The following is a 27552-nucleotide window of genomic DNA, read 5'->3' on the forward strand; positions in this document are numbered from 1 at the left end:
ATCTGGTCACTCCTTTGTTGATGTACCGAACTACTGACATATTGTCTGCTTGAATTGCAATAATCTGATGGGAGAGCATCCTGAAGGGCCTGCAACACTAAAAGCACTGCTCTCATCTCCAGGACACTAATGTGTAAGTTGGCCTCTTTGGGGGACCAAGTGCCTCCCTCTCCCCAACTGGGAAACATCTATGGTCACCATGGCCTTGGGCTGAGGGGGAATGAATGGATGGCCTTGTAGAACCTGACCTGATTGAATCCACCACCCGAGATACCTCTTGCATATGTGAATGATTTGAATCACAGTGGACATGGGTTGGTAAAGTATCGACCATTATGTTACTAGCATCCCCTGTAGAATCCTCATGTAAAATCTGGCTAAAGGCACTAGTGTTATTGCCACTGACATTGACCCTAGAGCTTGAAGAACAAAGCGAGCTAAAATCTTGGTACTGCTGATAATTTTTCTGACCTGTAATCTTACAGTTGAACCCTTGAGGTAGGCAGTGAGGCAATCATTAACTTTGTGTTGAACAGTACTCCTATGAATTCCAAATCCTGAGTTGGTTCCAGTTGAGACTTGTAGCTTATGGTTATCCCCAGATGAGAACACATCTGGAGAACCTGATCTCTTGCCTTATTGATTGATGCCTGGTTGAGGTGGTAATGAGCCAGTCATCTAGATATGGAAAAACCTAGAATCCTTGCAGTCTTCAGTGAACTGCTACTATTGCCATACATTTGGTGAGCACCCTGGAGGGCTGTGGTGAGGCCAAAGGGCAGAACTCTGAACTGGTAATGACCGGCACCCAGCCAGAAGCTTAAGTGCCTTTTGGATAGTCTGCTCATCATGTGCTAGTATGCATCCTGAAGGTATATTCAGCACATCCATTCATCCATGCCCAGAAAAGGGAGAATGCCCTGAACAGTGACCATCCGAAACTTGGTGCATTGAACTGACTTGTTTAAGTTGCAGAGAGCCAAAATTGGTCTCCAGTCCCCTGTTTTCTTTGGTACTAAAAAGAACCTTGAGTAAGTTCCAGATTCTATATGGTCTGGTGGGATCTCTTGGATCACTTTTTCTAGTAGCTTCTGTACACAAACTGTTGCTTGTTCTCTCTGCCTGGGTGGAACATTGGGGATTTTTCTTGAGATTGAAGGTGGAAGGGAAGAGGGCATTATATGACCTCTAGAAATAATCCTCTGCACCCAAGTACCTTTTATGTCTAGCCAGGTTCTCTGGTGCAGGAATAAATAGACCCCCAATTGCCTCCAGAGGTGGACAATCAGGCTTCCTTTCAGGAGAGCTGGTAAGATCTGTCAAAGAATCTCTGCACCCCTGGTTTTGCAGGCCACCTTTGCACTGGGTTTGGTGTTGACCACTGGAGTTCTCTCCTCTGCCCCTGGGGGAACTACCTTCACATGTGCCCTAGATTTCTTGAACCACATCTTCAGACCACCTTGTTGATTCCTATAAACTGGTCTTTGAGAGGTCAAAAAACATGTGCTCATGGCAGATAGGGTCTTTTCATCCTTCTCACACCTTTTCCTCTTGGTGTGATGACAACCATGGTAAAAAAAAAACACCTCGTACTAAACAATTATATATGAATGATTTGAATTCAATCTGAGACAGAATAGTCAATATTGTTGGCTAAGCACCTTGCTTTCTCTTTAAAAACTGATTGAACTTAAGACAACTATGTGCCAGTAATATAAAAGCAGATGGAAAAAAAAAAGACTACAAGAATAGGAACTTATGCCTGTTTTTCATGATGAGTGTGCTCAACTATGATCGAACAGGAGTTTCAGCACCCTAAGTATAGTTTTACATATAGACTTAAAGTATGTGCTAATTGTAGAATAAAACGTGATATATTTGGCAGTGTGCGATGTCTGTCAGTGATTTTATGTTGGGAAAACCAACAAGATGCTTAAAGACAGAATAAGTAGACATTTATATGATACAAGGACTCTTAATATCAAGAATGCTGTGGAACGTAATAGGCATTCTTTTTCTTTTAGAGTACTACAATGTGTTTATAACAGAGGTGGGGACAAAATTTATTGAACTGAAAGAATAGAGTTAGTCTGGGTACTGAGACTACAAGTGGATAAATATTCAGGTTTAAATGGATGCTTACCCTTAAAACCAGCCATTAGAGGACGTAGTGTAAAACATTGATTTGAGTGGATTAGTCCTTAGATAACATTGATCTGATGTATATAAATTCTTGATGTGACTTGCTACTGTAAGTTCTGAGAAAGCATTAGTTTAACACCAAAATGCTCATCTTTTACGTCATTTTTATTGGTGTTTTATGGTTTATTAAAGACTGATTTATTTCTTTGCAATAGTTATTCTATTTCTACTCTGCTTGCTCTTAACTGCCGTTCGACCATTCTGTTGGTTTCATTTATATCATACGATTCAGGGCATAACATGGATGAAGGGATATCTACTGAGTTGGACTACAATCCTAATAATATCCTTACACATCAGAAATGGAAGAGAATGATTTGCCCTACTCATAATCCTCTATTGGACTTCTCCCTTGAAATAAGTGATGTATGTGTACAAAGAGAACCTCAGGATTATAGCTTTTTTAAAACTGAGTTGGAAGATACTTTTTATATTTAACAGACTCCTGCCTACACTATAAAATTGTTCCAAGAGGCATGAGAGTCTTATGCATGCCCACATATGATGAATCCCATCTGGATTTATTAAAAAGATAGCAGCAGCTCAATATTGACTTGGGTTTTGAGTATTATGAGGTTGCTACTGGATTATTTTAAACCCATAGAAGAACTACTAACAACTATTGAATTAATGCAAAAAGACCTGGATACCCATTTTATAGGTGATATGTATACACCTATAATAGACAGCATATATACGAATGTAGCAGCCTATGACCTGAAGTTGCAACAAACTAAACGTAGTAAGATGGAGAGGGACTAGAGAGACTTTAAATTAGGCCATATTTTTGTTTGTCCCAAATTGACAAAGCAATTGAATGAGTCATTGGGTGGTGAGACCCCTGAGATGAATACTGATATAGAGTGGAATGACGGACTGAAAATTTTGAAGACTGGTCTTAAACAAAATACTGTTAAGTCCACTATGAAAGATGCCCCCAGTTTCTGCTTCAGTAAGAGATTTGAACACTGATGGTAATGAAGATGCACCCCCCTGAAGTGAATTTTGAAGCTACTGGCACCAGACCAAAATTCAACATGATACAGATATTGGTTTTTCATCAGTTGCCTGTCACAGTAAAGCAGATATGAATGGGATGGTCAGCCAGCAGAGGGTGCATGAAAAGGAAACTCTCCATAGAGCAACAGCAGGAAGTGAGGGAAGCACGCCATTAAACAATCTGGTTATTAATCTATAAAAACATGATTTACGGACTGCAGAGCTCTCAGTATTCAACAAGGGCGTTTCATTTATTCCAGTGGCCCCATCTAATGTAAGTGGCATTTTGCTAAACTTAAGAATGTTTGCACGCATTGTGGGGCTTAAAATTTTATTTGGTAATAATTCCAGCAATAATGAACAAAAACGTCGAAAGCAGAGTATGTTTTTGCCTCGACTGTCTTCTTATATAGATGCTTTTGTTAAGATATGTGAGGACATGTGACTTTTTGAACAATGTGCGTCAGAAAGCTTTTCACAATTGTATGCATGAGAAACTTGCATTGGCAGCCCTCAAAAAGAACAGTAACATTTCTATTAGACCTGCTGCTAAAGGTGGTGCTACTGTAGTCATGAATACACACTACTACTTATAACGTATGCATTCCATGTTAATGGGCGAATCCACCTATATCAAAATAACTAGAGCACAAGTCCAACAAGTAAGTGATAAATTCAGTACATGACAGTTTATATGATTTATTGATGTCAAGAAATCTTCAAGGACACCTGTGATTTTTTTTTTTTACATGTGGCACATCCACTATTACCAGTTATAAAGGGGCTATCAAAAATTCATAAGAACTTGTGGGACCCTCCAATGTGTCCAATTGTTACAGGCGGTTGGGGTCACTGAACCTTTCTCACTATGTGGAAACAAAATTGAAAACATTAGCATCTTTACCCACTGTTCTAAGGGATACTTGTCATTTATGTGAGAGTTGTATGATTTTGTGATTTCAGTGGGTGGTGGTGCTGCGGTAGCATTGTCGCCTCACAGTAAGACGCTGTCCGGTTCGACTCTCAGCTAGAGCGTCTTCTGCGTGGAGACATGCGTGAATGGGCGTACCTTCGTTGAAGGTTATGCGTCAGGCCTGGCACGTATAAATCAACTGCCAATCATTAGCGGACCGGAGTTCCGCTGTGGCGACCCCTAACCGGGAAAAGCCGAAAGACACAAAGTGGGAGGTCTGAATGGTTATATAATGGTCACACTGGATGTTAAGAACTTATTTACAGCCATTCCTAATGATCATGGTATAGAAGCAGCTTCTCAGGTTATCAAAGGCAATTTCTCCAGCAATACCATTATGGTCATCCGCTCTTTATTAGAACTCATATTAGAGAATAACATCTTTATTTTTGAGAATGACATCTATTTGCAAAAATAAGGGGTAGCAATGAGCACCCCCTGGGCTAATTCTTAAGCCAACTTGTTTATGAGCAACTGGGAAGAAAGGTTTATCATAACAAATGGTCCAATGTTGTGACTATGTTAAATTCTATCGTCGCTTTGTGGACAATATCTTTTTGCTATGGAAAGGTACTGAACAAGAATAATTTTCTTGAATATTTAGAAAACACCATCACGTTTCTGGGGTTTAGATTTTTTGGATATTCGCCCTTATGTAGATTCACAGGGCAATGGGAATACCTCTCTATTTTGAAAAGAATGTTGGAAGAGCAGCTTGTTGACCAGAGAAAGTATGCATCCTAAATACATCTACCCCAATGTAATTAAAAATCAGAGTATCTAAATTGCGTACTCAAGATACTGATTTTGGTAAAACTGTTGAAAAGTTAGGTGAAGAATTCCAGAGTGGTCATGATAGTTACATGACAGAGAGCAAAAAAGAGAGGTGATAAGCAAGAGAGATACTATAGGTAAACCCTCCTTTTCATCTTGGGGTGATAGCCATACTTAAAAAAAAAAAACATACTACACAACATAGTTAGATTTCCTCAGATATGATGTGAATTCGATCTGTAATATCATTAGAAAAAATTGGAGAATTTTAACAGCTGACAGAATAGTCAATATTGTTGGTGAAATAAATAAAAAACAAAAAATAAAAAGCAGTTACCGAAACCAGTAGAAAAAAATAAAAAACAATTCCCGAAACCAGATTGTTGGTGAAATGCCTAGCTTTCTCTTTAAAACTGCTTGAACTTAAAAAGACAACTATGTGCCAGTAATATGAAAGATGGAAAAAAAGAGACTGTACAAGAATAGGAACTTATGCTTGTCACTCATGTTGAGTGTGCTCAACTATTATCAAAAAATAGGAGTTTCAGCACCCTAAGTATAGTTTTACATTCAGACCTAAAGTATATGCTGATTGCAGAATGAAACGTGGTATATTTGCAACATGTGATATCTGTCATTGTGTTGAGAAAACCAACAAGAGGCTTAAAGATGGAATAAGTAGACATTTATATAAAGATTCAATATCAATGTATTGGCAAAACATGCTGTGGAATACAATGGATATTCTTTTTCTTTTAGAGTACTATCCATTATCTTAGTGCCTGACACAGTATTGAAAACCACTTTTAAAATGGGTTAGGGCCCGCATTCAGGACAACGGTATTCCTTAAAATCATCTCAGACATGCAGCTTGAGCCTGGGTGGTTACTCTGCACCCTTGATGTTTCTTCATTGTATACCAACATTCCTCACTGGGAGGGCTTGAAGCACTGGAATACTGGTTATATAAATCAGAGCTGTATCAACCGGGTTTTAACACCTTTTTACTTTGCCTGGCTGAACACATTCTTACAAAAGACGTAATTCTATTACCAGAATAAATGCTACCTACAAATACAAGGCACTGCCATGGGAGCTTCATTTGCTCTCATATATGCCGATTTATTTATGGCCCGCATTGAGGAACAGCTCATCTATGATAACTCACACATCTACCTAGATGAGATCGATATTTGGAGAAGATACTTGGATGTCTGCTGGTTAGTATGGAGATCAGACCCGGATTACCTTATAGAGTTTGTCAAATATCTAAATGGCAACAGATGGGGTATTCACTTTACTGTCCCCTATGATATCAATAAGATAACTTTTCTAGATGTCAGCAGGAATGATGACCATACTCAAACATCAGAAGTATATCGTAAATAGCCCCAATATAATTCACTTCTCCATGCTACCAACGTTTGTCCTCCACATATATGCAGAAACATCCCAAAATCACAATTACTGCGAATGAAACACATATGTTCAAATGATGCTACTTACCAGGTATATCAAGAAGATCTTACTACTAGATTCAGGAAGAGAGGATACAAAACAGGGAATATCTTTCAGGCCAGGCATTGGGTGGCTAATCGTAATAGGCAAGACCTCTTAACATATAGGAATAAGACTAAGAACAAGAATTCAACTATCCAATTAGTCACTACATATGGTAGAAATACTGATGTCTTACTCAACAGTGTCCGCAGACATTGGAATATACTTTTGGCAGACAAATTATGTGAGCTTCTGGATGACAGATGTCAATTTCCTTCAGGTGAGGCAGGAATTTGGGCTCATTCTTAAATTATTGCAAACATGGTTGGAGAAGTAAAGGTGACCCTATACAAACCACTTTGGCAGGGGATCAACTCAAGGGTTGCTTTCCCTGTGGCCACTGCACAAGGGTGATGAAGACATGCCAGTTCAGCAGCAAACACACTGGGCAAGTATTTGACATTTTTCTTTTTTTTTTGCTGTCAGACTGACTGGGTGATATATTTGGCTACCTGTAGCTGCTCTGCATTTTAGGAGACACAAACATCCAGGCCTTTGAAATTCAGAACATCTGAGTGACATCAGGCACAAGCAGCTTACGAATGCCTTATACAAACATAATGAGGTACACAAAAATGCATCTTTTACTTTTACTGTGATTGACAGAATCATTGGACAGAGAACCAATAAATCAGGTTGGCATCAGATATTAAATAACAGAAAAAATGGATCAAACTGGGGGCACTGTTTTCACCAGGTCTTAATGAATATCTTTAAATGGTTTGCTTAACTGAATAATTAATCAAGTTGTAAGCTTCATTCATTGGTAAACTATAAAAGGGAAATTAAATGAATATGTTTCTACTGCACTGAAGGCAGCTTTGTATTTTTACAGCCAAAAACTGGTCTGTTTTGTCTCCTTTTCATGCCTTTGAGCTAATAAATACATTAGTTTATGCTACAGTCTGCTGGCTCACACTTTTTTACTGCACCGAGAGATTAACTCAATAACTCAATAAGGTTGTCAGTGGCTGAGTAACCCAAGAGGTAGGAGGGCCACTACTGAAAGCCTCCAGGAGTACAGACTCCTCAGATGAAGGGTTGCTGGGTGTCCAACCACCTCTCTGCTTTAGGATCTCAAGGATGTCTCCAAATGAGACATCTTCAGGAGGTGACCATGGGGACCCTTCACCTTCATTGAAGTCTACCTTCAGTGATGGACTCCTCTGGGGAGTCCAAGTGCTTCTTCTTATATATCTTCTTCGGAGGGACCTCCTCAGTAGGATGTTCTGAGGAGGAATCGGGGAAAAAATTTAGATACCTTGTTGGGAAGCCTAGTGGTCTCGGACTGTCCTTGTGGCAAGGAGTGATAAGGCTCTGAGCACAGAGACATCAAGGTAAAAGACTTAGGATCAGAGGGAGTTGGATCAGTCCATTCTGCCAAGGGAGAGAAAACCTTCTTCACAGCCTCAGTGGCAGATTGCCTCAGATAAAGTGAAGACTTCTGATCCTAAAAGACAAGCTTTTGTACCACAGACCTCCCTAGCTCCAAAGGCAATCTCCCAGAGGTGGAAGACAGAGCTGAGCTATCCAGTGCCAAGATTCCAAGGCACAGAGATGGCTCTGAAAGCTCCAGAGTCAACTCCAACACCTCAGATCTGACAGGGAAGCTTCAGCTTCAAGAGCTGTCTGGATCCAACGGGACCGGAGCACTCAGGCTAAGATTCAGATCAGAGGATGTTACAATCTTTGGATCCGAGGAGAGGAGCTGGATGGCTCAGATCCATAAACTCTGAGGCAGCTAAAGGAGTCAGAGGAGGAATATTTAGTGGGGGTGTAGTAGAACACATCTCCTGACCCAAAGGGTAGAAGTTGATAAGACACCCATCTGACCCTGTGCCGAGAGAATCTTCCTCGCCACTCTTTCCACATCTTCCTCTGTCAAACTTCCAGTAGACTAAGTGGAGACAATAGAAGGGGACTTGGATCTTTCCAAAAAAGGAGGAGGGCATCCCTTAAAGGTACCACATCCACTGAAGGTGAATATCTAGTTCTGGGTAGTTGAATTAAAGTAGGACAAAAGTTGTCAGATCCAATATGGTTTCTCAAATCCAAGCAGGTTGGCTCAACCAATTTTTCTTGGTCAGATCTGAGAGTGAGGTTGGATCCCTTTTTGCTCTCTTTTTAGATGGCTCTGAAGGTGTGGAAGTTGTTGAAGGTTTCAGAGGCAAGATGTTTGTTTTAGGAGGTTTATCTCCAGACACAGCCTCTCCAAATGTTGAGGGTAATAAGACCTTTAAAATAACCGTATTTTTATGTTCAACCAAAGCCCTGGGGTTGAACCCATGGCAGATAGTGCAGTCTTGGAGATGAAGTGGTCCCAGACAATACACAAATTGTATGGGCAACCAGTAAGGGAGGTTTATGCCCACACTTAACACATTTTTTTAAATCCCGCAGGGCCTTTTTATACCATAACAAAATCCACAAACTAAGTTTCCTAATGACAGTCAAAGGTGTGTGTATGTATATTTATTTAAAGGAAATCAGAAAGGGAAAAATCTACCAGCAATGGTATAAGAGTCTATACTAAAAGTAGGGAAAGGTAAATACTAGCAATAGTATTAAAGTATGCTCAGTGCAAAGGTCAAAGAAAAGGAAAAATAACTACCAATTGTAGATATGAGGAACTTTCAAAATACAATAGGTAATGGAAATATAGGAAGGTTTCAAAAAATGACAGACTGCAAAAAATAAGCAAGAATTAACTTATATGATAAGTGCTTGGGATTTAAGGAAAAAAACATCTTTCGTTGAAAGCGGCAAATGAGATCAGAGGTAACTTATGGTTGGTGCATTACGGGTAAGAGAAGCTAGAGTGTTTTGGGTTGCTACGAGCTTTAGCAACAGCTGAGTCAGATCAGAGGGATCAGATCTGAACCCATCAGTTGGGGACAGAATGAAAATTGACATCAGATCAAAGGTTTAGGAAAGGAACATACAAATGCATTTTCTTTCTTTGGCACCAAAACTATCCTCGAATAAAAATCTCTCCCAAACTGGGAAGGAGGAACTGGCTGTAATACTCTGAGACAACATGCCTTGATGGACAGGAAAGAAATAGGAGTCTGGTCTGGTTGAGGAATTACCACTTGGAAAAGGGAAATTCCTTCCTTCTGCCATCTGTAACCTTGATGGAAGTTTCTAAAAATGGGTTCTGAAAAACAATCTGCTGCCAAAGAGAAATGGAGTCTCAAACTTTCTAGAAGGGAAAGGGACTGCAGGGGGGGGGGGGGGGGGGACAAGGTTCTTTAAATTTATCATTCAGGCTTGGACTGTCCTTGATTTTTTTTGGGGGGGGGCAGGAAACAGTATTCTTTTTGGAACCTTCCTTGCCATTTCTTCTTAAACATTTGTTCGTCAACATTTTGCAGAGATTTTGTTTCTTGCCAAAGCTAGATGAGGTGTAAGTGAATGCCTTAGAAATTTTGAAAAAGGAGGGCTCAAAAGTCTTAGAGATACTTTGGATCAGCTTACCTCTCAAACATTTTGATAACCTCTGCAACAAAGGGACCAAAAACAATCTCTACCAAAAGGGGAATTTAAAATCTCATTGTCATCTGGAATGTTCCAAGACTGCAGCCAGGCAAACTTCAAAACAGTACCAGTGGCCGTAGCACTATTAGAAGCATACACACACTAAACAAAGAGCTATGACCTTTAAAATGGAAGAAATCAAACCATTTAAAGCATTGCTGGGCCTTTGGCTCAGTTGGACAAACCTGGTTAACAAATGACAAATTTTTTCCCCTTACAAGCATAAACTGCCGACAACACAATCCTCATAGGTTTAAAATTAGGTTCAATAAACTAACATACAAGCCTGACAATTCAAAATGCTGAAATAAAAAGTTGCAGAAGCATATATTTTTTCCACATACTTTGTTTTCCCATACTTGTCAGAAAGTACAGGATTGGAATTAACCAAATGTTTAGCAGCAGTAAGATTAACTAAAGCTATAGCTGCTGGGTCAGGTTTGGAATGAGTGCACAAAAACTTAAAGACTGAGGAACTTTATAAATTCTGCCTTGTTATGGACAATAGGCAGACTGTCAGGAAAGTAACAGGAAGTGACATCCTCCAAAGTTGACAGCACTGAAGAAATGGGTGAAGGTGTTGGAAATTCCGTCTAACAGCTCATAGTACTTTCTGAGGGACTGAAAAACTTTAATATTCTCCCTCTGAAAACACTGGTACACACTTGAAATAGTCTCAAAGAAAAACTGCAAGAATCAGATACTGTGCACTCCTCAGAGTCTGAATCAGAAATCAGAGGATAAAATCCTGCATCTGTCCCTGCATCTTCCTGTTCAGATTCAGAATCTGAGCTCTTCAGGAAAAGAGGCATCCCTTTTTCTTTTACCAGTAACCACTTTATAAGGAGGGTCAATAGCCCAAATTAAACCCTGAACCAAAACCAGTAAAGTACTCCTGTCTCAAGAAACTTAAGTAGATAAGTGTTTCATTTTTTTTTTTTTAAACCAAGCAGATAAGTCCACATAACTAGGCAAATCTGCATGTACCCACAAAAAATATATATGTATTAAACTTCCACAAACTAGTGCACGCATAAAGACAGCAGATGAAACAACTTATTTACTGAATTGTATTCAATAAATACATTGTTTCATCTGCTGTGTCTTTCTACGTGCACTATTTTTTTCCCTCTCATTTCTTTTTGACAGGAAAAGTGGAGCCAGTAGTGTTATTAATGGCAACAGCACTTCTCCAGGGACAGACAACATTCTGACTAACTACGGAAGTCCTCTCTTTTCTCTCCCAGAGCCAACAACAGTGTCTCTACCTTGTCCACTAACGGGGACCCTAACAGCCATCAAGGACATGGCTAACCCCCAAGTCCACAGTGGGTGCAGGGCTACACCATAGGGATTTGGGGTAAAAGGAGACTGGTCTAAGGAACCAGCTTTGGTCACAGCAGAATCACCCACTGTGGCTGAGGCAAACTACTAGCCCGTTAAAGTTGCACAGGCTGTTTGCTTAACTTTTTCTTTTTTGTGGCTGGAAGAGCAGAGTAATGGAGTGGTAAGCTGAAAAATGTGCCTCTTTTCCAGGGAAAACAAGTACCATAAATGTGTAATAAAGTTGTTAAAGGTCACTTCTCCCCAACAAAAACACAGTAAAAGTACATTAATGCACTTTGCCAGCCCCAAAAATAAAACTCTCCCCACAAGAAAACATGTTTTCAACAACTTTTAAACTTTTTTTAAAACCAACAGGAAAAAAATTGTGCTCCAGTTTAAAAACACAGTAAAGTCTTGTGAAAGTCCAAGAACACAAACTCATTAAAAACTAACTTTCCTAAGCAGGAAGGTACATTAAAACAATTTTTAAATGTGGAAGTTTTTTTTCTTAACAAGGACCATCTGCCCAGCAAAGGAACAGCATGAGCAGACTGTCAATCTTCAAAAGCCCGCAGAACAGTCCTCTCTTCAACAGCAGGAAAGCTTGGAGTGGCTTGGCACTCAAATCTGTATTCTAGGCAACTCAGCTCAAGCCACCTAACAGCAAGTGTGGGGAAGGTGCCCGAAATGTTTGGAAGTTAGCTAGACAGAATGCATACAGCCTAAGGCTACTGCAGCAGTGATCAATATGATGGAAATACACTGTTGCCCAAGCCAAAAGGGAATCACTAGCAAAACTTATGAAAAGTTTATCCTTATCTTCAGAATATCCTTTGACATCACTGGAAAGGATGGAAAGAATCTGTCCTGACCTGCTTAGCTCATCTGTAATCACGACTTGCTCTGAAGAAATGTATCAAGTCTAGAGAGTCAGAGGAGTTACTATCTCCCAGGCTACCATATAATCTGGTATCCTCTTGTTTATGCACCACATCACTGGTGCATGTAAACTGGTAGAGGTCCTAGGGACAAGAGATTACTTGAAGCTTTCAAAGCATTGTTCACTGCCATCATCTCCGACATTTATATGGTTCTGTCTAGAGGGTTACACAGAGCTTGAAATGTTATCCCTTTGGAAAATGACTCCCTATGCCACATCAGGTGCATCTGTAGTGAGAATGGAGAGGGGTGGCAAGAGAGAATGGGAGATCGGGATTGCAACAGATGCTTGTCTCCCCACTATAGAATTTCCCTCTTTACAAATACCAAAATAGGGATCTGAAAAGAAAGGGTGTAAAATGTGGAGTCCAGATGGACGTGAAGTACCACTGGATTTTCTAATGTGGAGTCTCGATAGGTGAATTAAGAGAATCAATGCCATGTATTCAACAATTTCTGAAAAATTCCCTTGCAGGTATCTGTCTAACTCAGGAAGAAAATGCAGGTGTGTAAGCTGCACTTACTATTAACAGCAGATGTTCAAATCTGCCACTGCTACAGCCACCCTTTGGTTGTATGGATTACATGTTGCCTAGGACACAACCACCAGCTTCATAAAGCTCTAGGTCATTCCCACATCTTCAGAGTGTAGACTGGTCAACGCAGTGGAGAGAAATCAGCAGTCATAGTGAAGAAAACTTCAGGACTTTCTTCCCCATAAAGAGAAAAAGAGCTTACTCATATTGAACCTATAAAGATACAACAGTAAACAAAAATTTTATATCATCCCAACTATTCATAGAAGTTAGGGAGTAGTGTGTGGATGCAGCTATTGAAGCAGTGAGGAATTCAAACTTAATTCTTAAGTGTAATTTGTATAAAGGTAATACGCTCAGCATTCTCACTGTTGCAGTAGACTTTTGGCCAAGTGTGTTGATTGCCAAAGCCTATCTAACCTGGGATGAGGAAGGATAAGAACCCAGGAAATCCAGGAGAATGATCCTAGCAAAGTAAGTTCTGGACCTGGAAAAGGAATCCAGGTTGCAATGCTATGTAAATGTACAGACCACCAAGTTAATGCTTCTAGAATGCTTTTAGATACTGTCCGGAAAGGAGTCACAACTGTGGGTATAACAAATTAACTGTACATAACCAACTTGAAATAGTTTTTGACAAGGGTCATCCCTTCTTTGTCCCATCATAAAACAGCTGGTTCCAAGGATCTGAATAAAACATAGGGAGATGGTTCCAAGGATCTGAATAAAACAGGGAGATTGGGACCTAGTCAGGGCTTACTCCCTATATGCCACTGAAGCGGTCTAGCTGACTTAGGTTTGATCGCTGGCTTGGGGGACAGACGGAGCAGCAGAAAATGGGTGGGCATGCCCATCCAAGGCAGGATGGCATTTGGTGATACACTCCCTAAAGGAAGACATGGTCCAAATATGGGAGCTGCCTCTGAACGTAATCAACAAGCACAGTGGCTGAAAAAGGGTGTGGCTACATTCTCCCTGGATGCAAGCACAGATGTGCACAGCCCCAAGACACCATCAGGGTCCATGACTGGCCCTAATGAAAATAGAGCAAGTCTTTGGTGGGGGGGGGGGGGTTGGACAGCATCTGGCAGAACCATTGGGAACATTGGATACTGAGAGCCAGGCCATTAAACAAGAGGTCAGAGGTGACAAAAAAAACACCGGGAGATTGATGGCTTGATTCAAAGTAAACTCTAAAAGAACTCTGGGCATCAATGAGGGATTTGTTCTTAACAAGACCTACTCACTATGAAAGGCAAAATAGAGTGCACCCACCATAAGACACTAACTCTGATGCTCTTTTTGCAGATTTCAGGCTAAAGTCTTCCAACTGATGGACTTTAAAAAGGGTTCCTATTAGAACGATGAAAATGCATTTTGTCGAATGCATTTTCGTTGACACAGAGCAAACAGACAAAACAGCAAAGCGGCTGTTCAGCAAATTCTTCCCCTGGGAAAGAATTCACTTGACCGCTTCATTGCTTTGCCATGTTCTGCACTGTAGTGTGGTCCCTTGTCTGGTATAGCTCCCAAGCGTAAATGTGCAAGAGTTACTGACCTTAGGGTTAGGGTAAGTGCATATGTATGAAAGTGTTAGTTTTTTGCATTAAATGCACGGTTAAGTGCATATGCGTTTTAAGCTGTTTACTTTTGTTTTGGGGGGGTTAAAATTTGGGTTAAGGTAAGTGTGTATGTGTTTGGAACAGTTTATGTAAATGTGCAACAGTTACCGACCTTAGGGTTGGGGTGCGGGTTAAGGTAAGGGTATATGTTTTAAAATGTTTTTTTTTTCTCCATTAGATGTATGGTTGGGTTATGTGCATATGTGTTTTCAGCGGTTTGTTTTTTTTGGGGGGGTAAAATTAGGGTTAAGATACGTGTGTATGTGCTTGGAAGTGTTTACTGTTTTTTTTGGTTGGAACAGTGAATCTGATATTGTTAATCCTCATTCATTCCTTACTCATGGGTATCGGTTCCGACCTCAGAATCGAGCCGGCCATTTTCCAAGCTTACGTCAGCTTCAAACTCTCGAGCTAAACTCTAACCCACAATCCCCCTCTCCCTGTTACCTCAGATTTAGTTTGCCATGTTGCCATTCGGTCGTGTCAAGCTACTTCTCTTGAACCAAGTACAGTTATTTGTTGTTTAATAGTCTTTCAGATTACTTTTCTGTCAGAAAAGTTTATATTTCATTGTCTCTTACCCTATCACATCTAGTGTACATAATTTCTTCAGGTTTTCTGCTCTTTTCTTTACCCTTTTACTGCAAGGTATTCTCTCTTTACCATCGTTGGTAATCCTTCCTTTTTTTTTGCTCATACCTTCGGGTATTCTTTTGTACCATTGCCGGTACCTTTTTCTATTAATTAATTTGCTGTCATGACAAGACCCTTTCTGCCGTAGGTATTCTTCCCCTCAATGTGCTTTCTCCTGAAACCAAAAGAGTGGGAAGATATGGTTCAAGAAATCTCAGGGTCCTTTCCGTGACACAGGCCGAGTTCTCCCCTAGAGGCAGAGGGGGAAACTCACAGGGAAGACTCTCCTTTCGGGGCAGAGGGGGTCTGCGTAACCAGGGTTCCAGGGATTCTTTCCCTAGTCAATCCTAGCAGTGCTCCTGGAAAGCGGCCCAACTCCTTTCCTGTAGAGGTGGTTGGGGGACGTTTCTCCTTGTACCCTTCTGCCTAGCTAACAATCACCACTGATTCTTGGGTACAAAGGATTATAACCAGAAGTTTTCATATCCCCTTCGATGTTTGTCCTGCCCCTTCAAAAAACCTTCAGTCAAAGGGAAGAAGCAGCACTACAGATAGAAAAGCTGTGAAGAAAGAGTCATCCAAATAATCCCTCCAGACCAGATAGGATCCGGATTCTACTCAAGACCATTTTTGGTTCCAAAGAAAACCAGGGACTGGAGACCAATTTTGGATCTCAGTGTATTGAACAAGTTTGAGAGAGTACAAAAATTCCAGATGGTCACTATACAGTCTATCCTCCAGCTTTTGGAAAAAGATGATTGGATGTGCTCGATAGATCTTCAAGATACGTACTACCACATAAACGTGGACAGGCCATCAAGAAGATTTCTGCGCTTCCGTGCGGGAGCCAGTCACTACCAGTTCAGAGTACTGCTCTTCGGACTCTCTGCAGCCACCAGAGTGTTCACAAAGTGCATGGCAGTTGTCACAGCTCATTTGTGACTTCAAGGATTCCAGGTGTTTCCATACCTAGACGACTGGCTCATTTCCTCCCCCACCAGAAATCTACTGGAAAAAGCCCTGGCATACTCTCTCCTTGCTGCTCAAAGGCTAGGCATAACCATAAACTGGCAAAAATCCAATCTCACCCCATCTCAATCGACAGAATTCATAGGGGTTATCTTGGACATAAAGAACTGCAGAGCTGTTATTCCAGAGTACAGAATTCTAAGAATAAATCAACAACAGATTCCAATCCTTTCAAGGGAGAAATCCACGGCTCACTCGGTTCTACAGCTGTTGGGTTCCATGGCAGCCTCCATCATCATTGTCCCCTGGCCAGGTTTCACACGAGGCTTCTACAATGGCTAATACTTACCCAATGGTATCCTTTTCAGCATCCTCTTTCAGCCATGATTCGAGTAACTCACAGGTGCAAACAGAATTTAAATTGGTGGGTGACGCAATCTTTCACAATGGTCTCGGCTCCTTCTCCCCCCAGCTACCCAATGCCACAGTGACCACGGATGCCTCCCTGATGGGGTGGGGGGCTAGGTCAGGGACAGACAGTCCAAGGCACTTGGTCCGAACTGGAGGCCCATCTGCATACAAACGTTCTAGAGATGAGGGTGGTGCTTCTGGCGTTGCAAGCATTCCATCCCCTGCTGCCATCTGGGACAATTGCGATTCAATCAGACAATATGGCGGTGGTCTGATACATCAACAAGCAAGGTGGAACCAAATCTTACCCACTTTGTTGAGAGGCCATGAGGATATGGCAATGGGCGATGGCTACCAACTGTTTTCTTCTAGCAATGCACATTCCCGGGAGTTCCAACGTGATAGCATACAGACTCAGCAGGTGCATTCTTCAACCTCATGAGTGGTCCCTGAATCCCTTGATAGCAGCGGAGATCTTCCACCGCTGGGGCCGTCCTCACTGCGACCTCTTTGCATCCCTGACCAACTACAAATGCAGCAACTACTTCACCTTGATTTCCACCCAGGGACGCTGTAGTCCACGATTGACCCTCAGGTCTTCTTTATGCATTTCCACCCTTTCCCCTCATTCCCCAGTTTCTGAAGAAAGCCCGTCGTTGAAGAGCAAGGTGATCCTCATAGCACCATATTGGCCTTGACAGATTTAGTTCCCCTTCCTTTGGCCTCACCTACTAGATAGACCATGGATTCTCCATCCAACCTCAGAGTTGATCTCACATCCACAAAACCTGATTCATCCCAACTTGAACAGCCTGAAGCTCACGGCTTGGCTACTCCAATTCCCTTGATTGCCAGGCAGAATGATCTTTCTTTACCAGTACGTGATATTCTCATTACATCTCATAAATCTTCTACTAAAATTACTTATCTGAGCAAGTGGCAAAGATTTACCCATTTGCTGAAAGATAAACAAGTAGATCCCTTCTCAGCACCAGTGTCAATAATACTAGACTATCTGGCCATCCTTTTTCAATCGGGTCTATTGGCCTCTACCATTACAGTTCATTTGGCTGTAATTTCTAATTTTCATGAGGGTGTCCAAGATTCCTCTCATGTCCCACAAATTGTGCAAGACCTTCATAAAAGGTGTAAATCATCTGAAGCCACCTTTTACAGAACCAATTCAACCATGGGATTTATCATTAGTTCTACAAGCTCTGACAATGCCACCTTTCGAACCTGCCTCTTCTTGTGACCTCAAGTATTTGTCATGGAAAACCTTGCTTTTGGTCGCCATTACTTCTGCCAGACATATTTCTGAACTTCAAGCTCTATGTATCAAGAGTCCATACTTGATTTTTCATAGTGTCGGAGAACTAATCCATCTTTCTGCCTAACGTGATCTCTGAAATGTCCATTAATCAAGCCATTGAATTGCCAGTTTTCTTTCCCAATCATTCAAACAGAGGAGAGTATTGCCTACATACCCTAGACATCCACAGGCAAATTAGTTTTTACTTAAACAGGACTAGGCCCTTTCGTAAATCTGACCAGTTATTTTTGACTTTTTCTGGATCTAGATTAGGATCTGCTGTTGCTAAGGTCACATTAGCTAGATGGTTGAAGGACTGTGACCTTCATTTATACACAACGCAATATCTTGTTGCCTACTACCATGAAAGCTCATTCAACAAGGTTGGTGGCAACTTCTGCTGCCTTCCATGCCAGAGATTCCTTCATCAATCATTACAAATTGGACTTGGCCTCCAGGGGAAGAGCATCTTTCAGTTCTATGATGCTCAGGAATGTCCCTCCATGAGAGCCTCCCAGGAATAGAGGTAGCTGAGGACTCTGTCCCATGCATAAGGAATGAACAGGAGCTTGAAAAAATGTCCGGCTCGGTTCCGAGGTCAGAACAGATACCCATGCATAATGACTGAATGAGGATCAACAATACAAATGGAACGTTATGGTAAGACTTAACTTCTTTTTTCTTTCCCTAGGAAATAAATCGCTGTTCTGAGGGTCGATGAAACATCGTTCGCTGTTTTAAGTGTTCGATGTTTCAATATAGACCCTTTAAAAATACCTGATGAGCTGGTTCAAATGAAGACATGGCTAATTTTTCCAGCACAGAGAGCCATCTGTTTTCTAAGAGGTCCAAGATGTAAAATACCCTTCAGTGACACTTAACCAAAAACAGAGAAAGGGGGAGGATCCATAGGCAGACATGCTGAAAGGGTTAAAAGATGTACCTTTATAGGGGAAAAAGACATGCCAGAGGAAAGTAACTCAAACATTTAAGAACCAATGTTCCATAAGGATCTGTGTTATCCTATTTCATTATTCATCATGTCTGGGTCTTGGATCCAATGTCTGATTCAATCTTGCATGAGTAGATTCAAGGCTCAAGCTCCTCCCATCTCTCATAATCTCTTTGAACCCTCAGGAAGAGTTTACTGACCAAGGAAAGGAAAAACACTAGGACACATGACAATCCAACTAGACACAGATAATAGCATTTGAACCACGAGAGGCAGTAGCTCAAGGGCCCCAAATCCCAGCCTCTCCAGAACCACCAGAAACATGGAAGGAGGGAGGGGTGGGAAGTGATGAATAATGAAAGAAGATAACACAGATACCAAGTTAGTACATAACTATTGATCTGATGTTCTCCATTTCATTATTCATCACGCCTGCATCAGAATCCCCAGCTACAATGAACCCTGGGTGACCCTAAGGAAGGACATGCCTGAGGATTGTGGAACCAAAAGATGCTCTGCTTCTGCAGACCATATCCAGTTCATAATCAGCAACAAAGGTGTGAGGAGTGGACTAAGTGGCCGCAGCACAAATCTCATCCAAGGACATCCTGGCAGAGAAGACAGAGGTTGCAGCCACCAACCTAAGAGAATGCACCTTAGATGGACGAGACAGCTCCATCTTTCTCAGAGTAAACCAAGGAAATAAAATTAAAGATCCATTCAGAAACAGTCAATTTAGAAACAGCTTGGCCATGCCTGTGCAATGAAAAAGCCATGAATAACTGGTCAGATTTTCTGAAGGATTTAGTCCTTTGTAAATAATATCTCAGCTGTCTATGAACATCCAAGGTATGGAGGAGATATTCACCCTTACTGGAATGATTAGGAGAGAAAACAGGCAACTGGATATCCTGGTTGAGATTTCTTTCAGTAGCCGTTTTAGGCATAAGAGGGGTTCGTTCATAAGGTCACCCCCGTCCTTATGAAAAATATGTGGTGGTTTAGAAGACAAGGTCTGCAATTCAGAAACCCTCTTGGTCAAAGTAATAGCTACCAGAAAGGCAGTCTTCCACGAAATAAATTTTGAGATCACAAGAATGAGCAGGCTCAAAGGGACTTTGGATGAGAGATTGCAGCATCAATGTCAAATCCCAAGGAGGGGAGAGATCTTTGACTGGAGGCCTGATAAGAAAGATGCCTTTCATGAAGGCCTTATATGACCTATAGGAAAAGGTGGGTCCAGTACTGACATGATAATTAGAAATGGCCGCCGACTGCAGTTGAGAAGCTAGCCCCTTCCTGAAAAAGGGATATTAAGAAAAGGATATCTGGTATAGGAGAGCTGAAAAAGGGTCAAGATTCCATTCTGCTGCCCAAAAAGAAAAATGTTTCGACTTATTACAGTAGACCTTTTGAGTAGAAGGCTTCTGCAAGGCCATTATAATTTTTCTGATGGGAGAAGCCAGCCTGGACTGCTTTACTATAATGGGAAGTAGATAAACCACACAGTCAGGCGAAGTGACCAAAGATTGAGCTACTGTTCTGACGGTTGAGAGATGAGCTCCGGGATGGGATCCAGTATCCAGGGAGGATACTTGAGACGAGACCAGAGGGAAAGGGAACCACACCTGATGAGGCCAGAAAGGAGCAATGAGAATCATGGAACTTCTCAGCCTGAAGGCTTTCTGAAGTACTTTGGGGATCAAATGAAGAGGAGGATGGATGTACAGGAGGCCTGGGGCCAATCATGTACAAGAGCACCCCTCGGGGACTGCCACTCTGGGGGAATCCAGGCAAAATACCTGCTGCATTTGTTCATCAGAGATGCAAAAACATTGCAGCAAGGTTGGCCTCAGTGGGCAACAATCTGAGATGCCACTGACAGATTCAGGCACCACTTGTGCAGAGTCTAGACCTGCTGAGCTTGTCTGCCAAGGTGTTTAACTCCCCAGGGATGTGTTGCAAGGAGAACACGGCTGGAAGAGATAACCCATTCCCACACACTCATGGCCTCTCTGCACAATGGGTATTATTGTGTTCCTCCTTGCTTGTTTATACACTAGACCACAGACAAGTCAGTCTGAATTGCATTGCCACCATTCCCAGAAGGCAGCAATCCTGAAAGGCTTGCAATGAGAGGACGGACCTCATCTGTAGGACGTTTATGTGCAATTTGGTCTCAGAAAGGAACCACATGCCTTGGACAGTCCTGCCCTGAAAATGTCCCCCCACCTCAACAGGGAAGCATCCATGATCACCATGGCTGTGGGAAGAGAAAATGGCCTGGCCCGAAGGAGATCCTACAATTGATACCACCACTGGAGGTGTCGTCCGCAAACAGGAGTCAATGGAATAGGTATGGACATTGGGTGAGACAGAACAGTGCCCTGACAGTGCCCACTGGAGCACCCGCAAGTAGCATCTCACTAAAGGAACAAGGAGAATAGCCACCGACATGGATCCCCCATGCTCTCAGAATGAGGTGTGCCTGCAGTGATGACACCTCCAAGATGGCCCTGACCTGATGCCTCATCAAGTCTACTCTGTGGTGAGGCAATGCTAAAACCTCTAACTGTGTTGAGATGAGTCTCAATGAATTCTAGACTTTGCACTGGAGACAGCTTCGACTTCACCAACTTGACAGTAATCCCTAGCACTTTGAAGGGTTGCAAGAGATACTGCATGACAGAAACCAGTCGATACCTTGTGGGAGCAGTGAGGTGCCAATCGTCCAGGTATGGAAAAACCTAAAATCCCTGAAGCCTCAGGTGAGCCACTATGACTGCTAAGCATTTGGTAAACACCATAGGAACTGTGTTGAGTCCAAATAGTACGGCCTTGAACTGAAAATGATCGGCTCCAATTCAGAAGCTCATGTGCCTCCTGGAGCGCCTGTCTATCTTGATACGAGAGTAGACTTCCTGGAGTTCTATTAAGTAAATCCAATTCGTCCTTCTACAGTAGGGACAGGATGGACTAAACAGTGACCATCTGGAACTTTGACTTCTTGACCGATAAAATCGGATGTAGGTCCCCAGCCTTTTTGACACAAAAAAAAAGTGAGAATAAGTTCCAGATCATCTGTCTTTTCGGGACCTGCTGAATGGCTTTTTCTAGAGGTGCCAGAACTTCTCGTTGGGCCAGTTCTGTCTGACTGGGAGGAATGTTGGGAAGAAACTTCTTGGAAATTGGGGGTGGTTGAGAAAAGGGAATGTAATAACCCCTGGATAAAATCTTGAGCACCCACCGATAAGCCCAAGGCACTTAGATGCAACAGAAAATTGCCCCCAACTGCCTCCAGGGTAGGACAGCCAGGCAACACCCTCAGGGGAGCTGAAAAGGCTTCCCAGAGAAAGGTTCCCTGAAGCCCTGATTTTGTGGACCCCCTCTACCCCTAGGGAGGTGTCTACCATTAAATCTTTCCCCTGCCTCTGGAAGAGGAATCCTCTGGAGCATCTGGGAAGGAACCTTGTGACTTGTGGAACCCACAGCTTCTTACTTCCACATTGTTTTTTGCAAAAGGACCTCTCAGGAGTCGAAGTGATCCAAACCGCCAACAGAGTCCTCCTTGCCAGAAGATCCACATAGCAAGGAACCATCAAATGGGGCATTAATAAAGGATGCTTTGAAGGGTTCTGTGAACCTGCATAACTGCATCCGAGCATGACACCTGATGGCAATGCCCACGTAAGCAGCTCGAGAGGTATCCTCCCCTTGCATTGGTATCAACCTCATTGAGGAAATGATAATAGAAAAGAGTGGTGAGCTTGTAAAATACCTTCTTGAGGTCCACTGCCAGCATCAACTCTGAAAGAGACTTGGTGAACTCGGAGACCAAATCTCTTTGGAGGTGGGTAAAATGCGCCAGATAATTTAGTGCTCTCTCCCCAAAAATGGCTGAAGCGTAAACACACTTGCCATGTCTATCAATCACTTGAGACTCACGGCTCCGGGGATGGGCATTAGACCTCTGTTCTGCCAGCTCCTTTTTTGTCGCTGCAACCACAACAGCATCGACTGGGACTCCCTTGCTCCAGCGTGTTCTGTCTGTATTTGAGAAGCCAGAGGAGGCTTTCCTAGGAGTCCTTTTAGCCACTACAGGAGGGGGAGCCCAAAACAAAGGGACCCCCTTACACCATGCCCTTCAGCAGTAGTTTGTTCTGGCGATCTGCCACCGCCTAAGGACTGAATGCACCACAAACTGAGCATTCAGCCTCTAGGTAGTCGGATACCAGGCAAGGAACACATTTCTTGTGGGTGGCAGAATTAAGCATTTTACACTCATAAGGACATCTCTTAAATCCATTAGGTTTGTCTCTCTCTCTCTCTGACATAGTCCTACCAGTAAGTGCATACACAAACACATCCCCAAACTACAAAACCCCCAAACTACCCACACAGCTCCTTGATTAGTAGGGACCAAATACTCACCACCTAAAAATAAATGCAACAAAACCTCAAAAGGCAAAGCTAAACTAAGCGAAAGGGAACTGCAGAAAGCACAGGGGAGAAAACAGGGAAAAAAAGGTGGTAAATGCTGAAAAGGAAGGAAGGGCAAGAAAAGACAGAATCCTAACAATGTACGTGAGCTACACAAGAGGAGGGGAGGAATAGAAAAGGGTAAACTACCCAGAAAATATACCATTTAGCTGACAAAAGTCCAAGAAAAACCCTTAAACAATGCTGCAAGCCAGGAATCATACCTGTAGCGAAAAGCAGCAAATGAGATCTGAGAGTTAGAAGGTAGAAAGTACAGTTTTGTACCTACCATAAATGTAGATGTTCGAGTGCTAATACAGCTGCAGTAATCACAGATGGGTTCTCTGCCGTCAGGCAGGTCCTCGGTCGGCCAAATTCCAAAGTCTAGGTCCGGCGTCGGTTGTTGTCGCTTTCTTTCCTGACATCAGTGCGACAGGGTGTATTTAAGACACAGCCGACGCCATTTTCTTCAGTCTTTCATAATACAATATGTAATACATAAAATATATATATATATATATATATATATATATATATATATATATATATATATATATATATATATATAATCATGCAATGCAATATAATAAAAAATCAGTAGTTGCAAGCAAATACACCATAGAAGGATAACCCAATCAGGTTGTATGAGGAGGTGTTAGCCACTAGGCCTTTACCAAGAGGGGAAGGAGGGAGGGAAACCTGTACTGCAGCTGTATTAGCACTCGAACATCTACATTTATGGTAGGTACAAAACTGTACTATGTTCATCGTGCATACAGCTGCAGTAATCACAGATGGGTAGAATCCCAAAGCTACGCACAGGGTGGTAGGCACTAGGTGGAACTGGGAGGAGCCAGAATGCCCTGCAACACAGCAGTGGCAAAGCCTGCTCTAGTTTTGGAGTATAAAGGCAGGTGGTAGTGTTTTGTGAAGGTATGCACAGAACTTCAAGTGGCTGCCTACAAAATATCTTTGGTAGGGACTCCTCTGAGGAAGGCTGTAGAGGTAGCTGTGGCCCTTGTGGAGTGGGATCTGATGCCTGTAGGAACAGATTTGCCATGAAAGGAGTAACAAAAACGTATGCAGTGGCCTATCCATTTTGAAATTGTCTGTTTGGAAATTGGCTTCCCTTGAGCTCCTACAGCATAGGACACAAAGAGTTGTTCTGATTTCCTGAAAGGCTTTGTTCTGTCCAAATAGTAACGTAGCTGTCTATGGATGTCTAAGGAATGTAGCAGCCTTTCCCCTTTGTTTTGAGGATTGGGGTAAAAGGTAGGTAAGTGTATGGCCTGATTTAAAGCTACCCTGGATACTACCTTAGGCATAAATAACGGGTTGGAAACCCTGTCCTGATGGAAGATGAGAAAGGGCTGCACAGCCATGAGGGCTTGTAGTTCCGAAACCCTACGAGCTGAGGTAATGGCCAGAAGGAAAGCGGTTTTCCAGGACAAATATTGCAAATCTGTTGAGGCAGCTGGTTCAAAGGGAGGCAATGTTAATTTTTCTAGAATGAAATTAAGATCCCAGGCTGGTATTGGTTGTTTCCTTGGAGGTCTTATATTCTTAGCCCCTCTGAGGAACTGTCTTAAGAGTGGGTGAGAGAATAAGGGTGGATCAGTGTTGTATTCTGCAGAAATGGCTGAGGCATGAATTTTGATGGAAGAAAATGAAAGTCCACTGTTCAACAGCTCAGCTAGATACTGTAATATCGGAGGCAAATTCAGTTTTCTAGGATCCTGGCCTTTTTTCTCATTCCAAGCGCAAAACCGTTTCCATTTCGCGGAGTAAGTCTTTCTAGTAGATGGCCTTCTGGCCTCCAAAATGACATCCTGCACCTCTTTGGAGAGTAGGGTCTGTTGTGGTGTTAAGGAATTTTCCATGCAGCCAGATTGAGTGTTTTCAGCTGACTGTGAAGAGTTTTGTAGCTGTGCTGAGTCAGTAGAAGAGGCATTAGAGGTAGGGTCCAGGGAGGAGTATGTGTTAGGCTCCTCAGGAGTGGGTACCAGTGTTGTCTTGGCCAGTCTGGAGCGATCAGTATCATCTTTGGTCTGTCTGCTCTTGCTTTCAAGAGCACCTTGGGCAGAAGAGGCAAAGGTGGGAAGGCATAAACTGTCCATGCTGCCCAACTGAAAGAAAGGGCGTCCACTCTCCAGGCCTTTGGATGGAAGGTCCTTGAGCAGAACTTTGTCAATTGATGATTCCTGTGGGAGGCGAAGAGATCTATGTCTGGCCTTCCCCACACTTGGATTATCTTTGTAAACACTTGAGGATGCAACTTCCATTCGTGTGGGTCTGTCATATTTCTGCTTAGATTATCTGCCAGCATGTTTTCCAATCCTGGCAGGTACTGTGCTTGAAGTTCGATTTGCCATTCCAGAGCCAAGTTCCAAAGTGACATGGCTGGACTGCACAGGGGGTATGAATGTGTTCCTCCTTGTTTATGTACCACATTACTGTGGTGTTGTCTGTTCTTATCAATAATTGCCCTGGATGCAGGAGGTCCTTGAAAGCTGTAATTGCATTTATCACTGCTAGCATTTCTTTTTGATTGATGTGAAGGTGCTTTTCCTTTTGGGACCATTTGCCCTGAATGCACCTGTCTGTCATGTGTGCCCCCCCAGGCGTAGTCTGAGGCATCTGTTGTGATGACTTGATTTGCTTGAGGCTTGCAGAATGGAAGACCTGTGTTTGTTTGGCATGCTTGGGCCCACCATAGAAATTCCTTTTGCAAACATGGGATTATTGGTATTATTGTTTACAAACTGTGGCTGTGCTGAGACCATAGGTTTTTTAGGTACCATTGAAGTTTCCTCGTATGCAACTTTGCACATGGGATTAAAAGAATGCAAGATGCCATGAAGCCCAGAGCCTGCAGGATTTTCCTTGCAGTGAGCCTGGTACAATTTGCTAGTATTTTGAAGTACTGAGTTAGTTGCCCCTGTTTTTCTGGTGTAAGATAGGCCATCTGGGTGTTTGTGTCCAAGCTGGCACCCAGGAAAGTTATTTTCTGAGATGGTGTTAGCCTGGATTTCTCTTTGTTGACTGTGTATCCCAGAGAATTCAATAACCGTGTTACATAAGCCAGATGTTCCAGAAGTATGTGTTTGCTGTCCGCTTGGATCAGGCAGTCATCCAAATAAGGGTAAATTTGTATCCCTTGAAGTCTGCAGTAGGCAATTACTGATGCCAGGCATTTCATGAATACTCTGGGCGCAGTAGATAAGCCAAAGGGCAATGCAGAGAATTGATAGTGGATTGAACCTGCAAGAAATCTGAGGTATCTTCTGCAGCTTTGTCTGATTGGGACATGCAGGTATGCCTCCTTGAGGTCCAATGTTACCAGCCAAAACTCCTTGCCCAGCATGGGAAGAAGCTGCTGTAATGTGAGCATCTTGAATTTTGGTACGAGTAGGAATGTGTTTAGGATGGATAAGTCCAAAATGGGTCTCCAGTCGGTCCCTTTCCTTGGTACCAGAAATAGTCTGGAATAAAAACCTTGACCTTGTTCATGAGTAGGTACCACTTGAATAGCTTTCATGTCCATAAGCTTTGAAATTTGTATTTGAGCCTCTGCCCTTTGATTGTGTGGCAGGTTCGGCATGCCTCTCATTTTTGGAAGAGTGTGAAAATGAAATCTGTAGCCTCTGTTTATAATGTCCAGGATCCATTTGTCTGTTGTGATAATATGCCAATTTCTTGTAAATAATGCCAGCTTTCCTCCCAAGGGTGCTGCCAGCTGAGACTTGCTTGGCATGAAAAGGGGGAAGTCATTGGGTTTGTTTCCTGTATTGTTGTGCACTGTCTTCGCCACCTCTTGGTGCTGGAGTTTGCCATTGTCTGCCTCTATATGATCCTTGAGATTGTCCTCTGCCCCTTGTGCCGCTGTATCTACCTCTTTGGGGCTTGTCCGTGGCTGGAAAGGACCAGTTTTTTGAAGGCCAATTTCTGCTAAAACGTGGTGGTTGAACCTGTAGAAAAGCGTTGACAGTTTGCATAGATTTAGCTTTTTCTTCCATTTTCTGTAGTATCTCCTCAGCATTAGTACCAAATAGTACATCCTTTTGTAAAGGAGCATCTAGTAGTTTAGCTTTAACATGATCAGGCAAGGTTTGTTCCCTAAGCCAGGCATGTCTACGAATGACTGATCCTGTAACAGCAGCTCAACTTGAGGCCTCTAGAGCATCATAGCCACATTGTAAGGTGTGTTTTCCCACTTGTTCTGCACTATGCATCATATCCTGCAACTCCTTCAAATCTGGTTGTTCAGGTTGTGACATTTTATTTCTTAATTGTGATAATAGAAACTGCTGATATTTAAGCATATGAAC

This window comes from Protopterus annectens, chromosome 15.part0 (assembly GCF_019279795.1).
Source record: "Protopterus annectens isolate FY-2018-M chromosome 15.part0, PAN1.0, whole genome shotgun sequence".
In the NCBI taxonomy this organism is placed as follows: Eukaryota; Metazoa; Chordata; order Ceratodontiformes; family Protopteridae; genus Protopterus; species Protopterus annectens.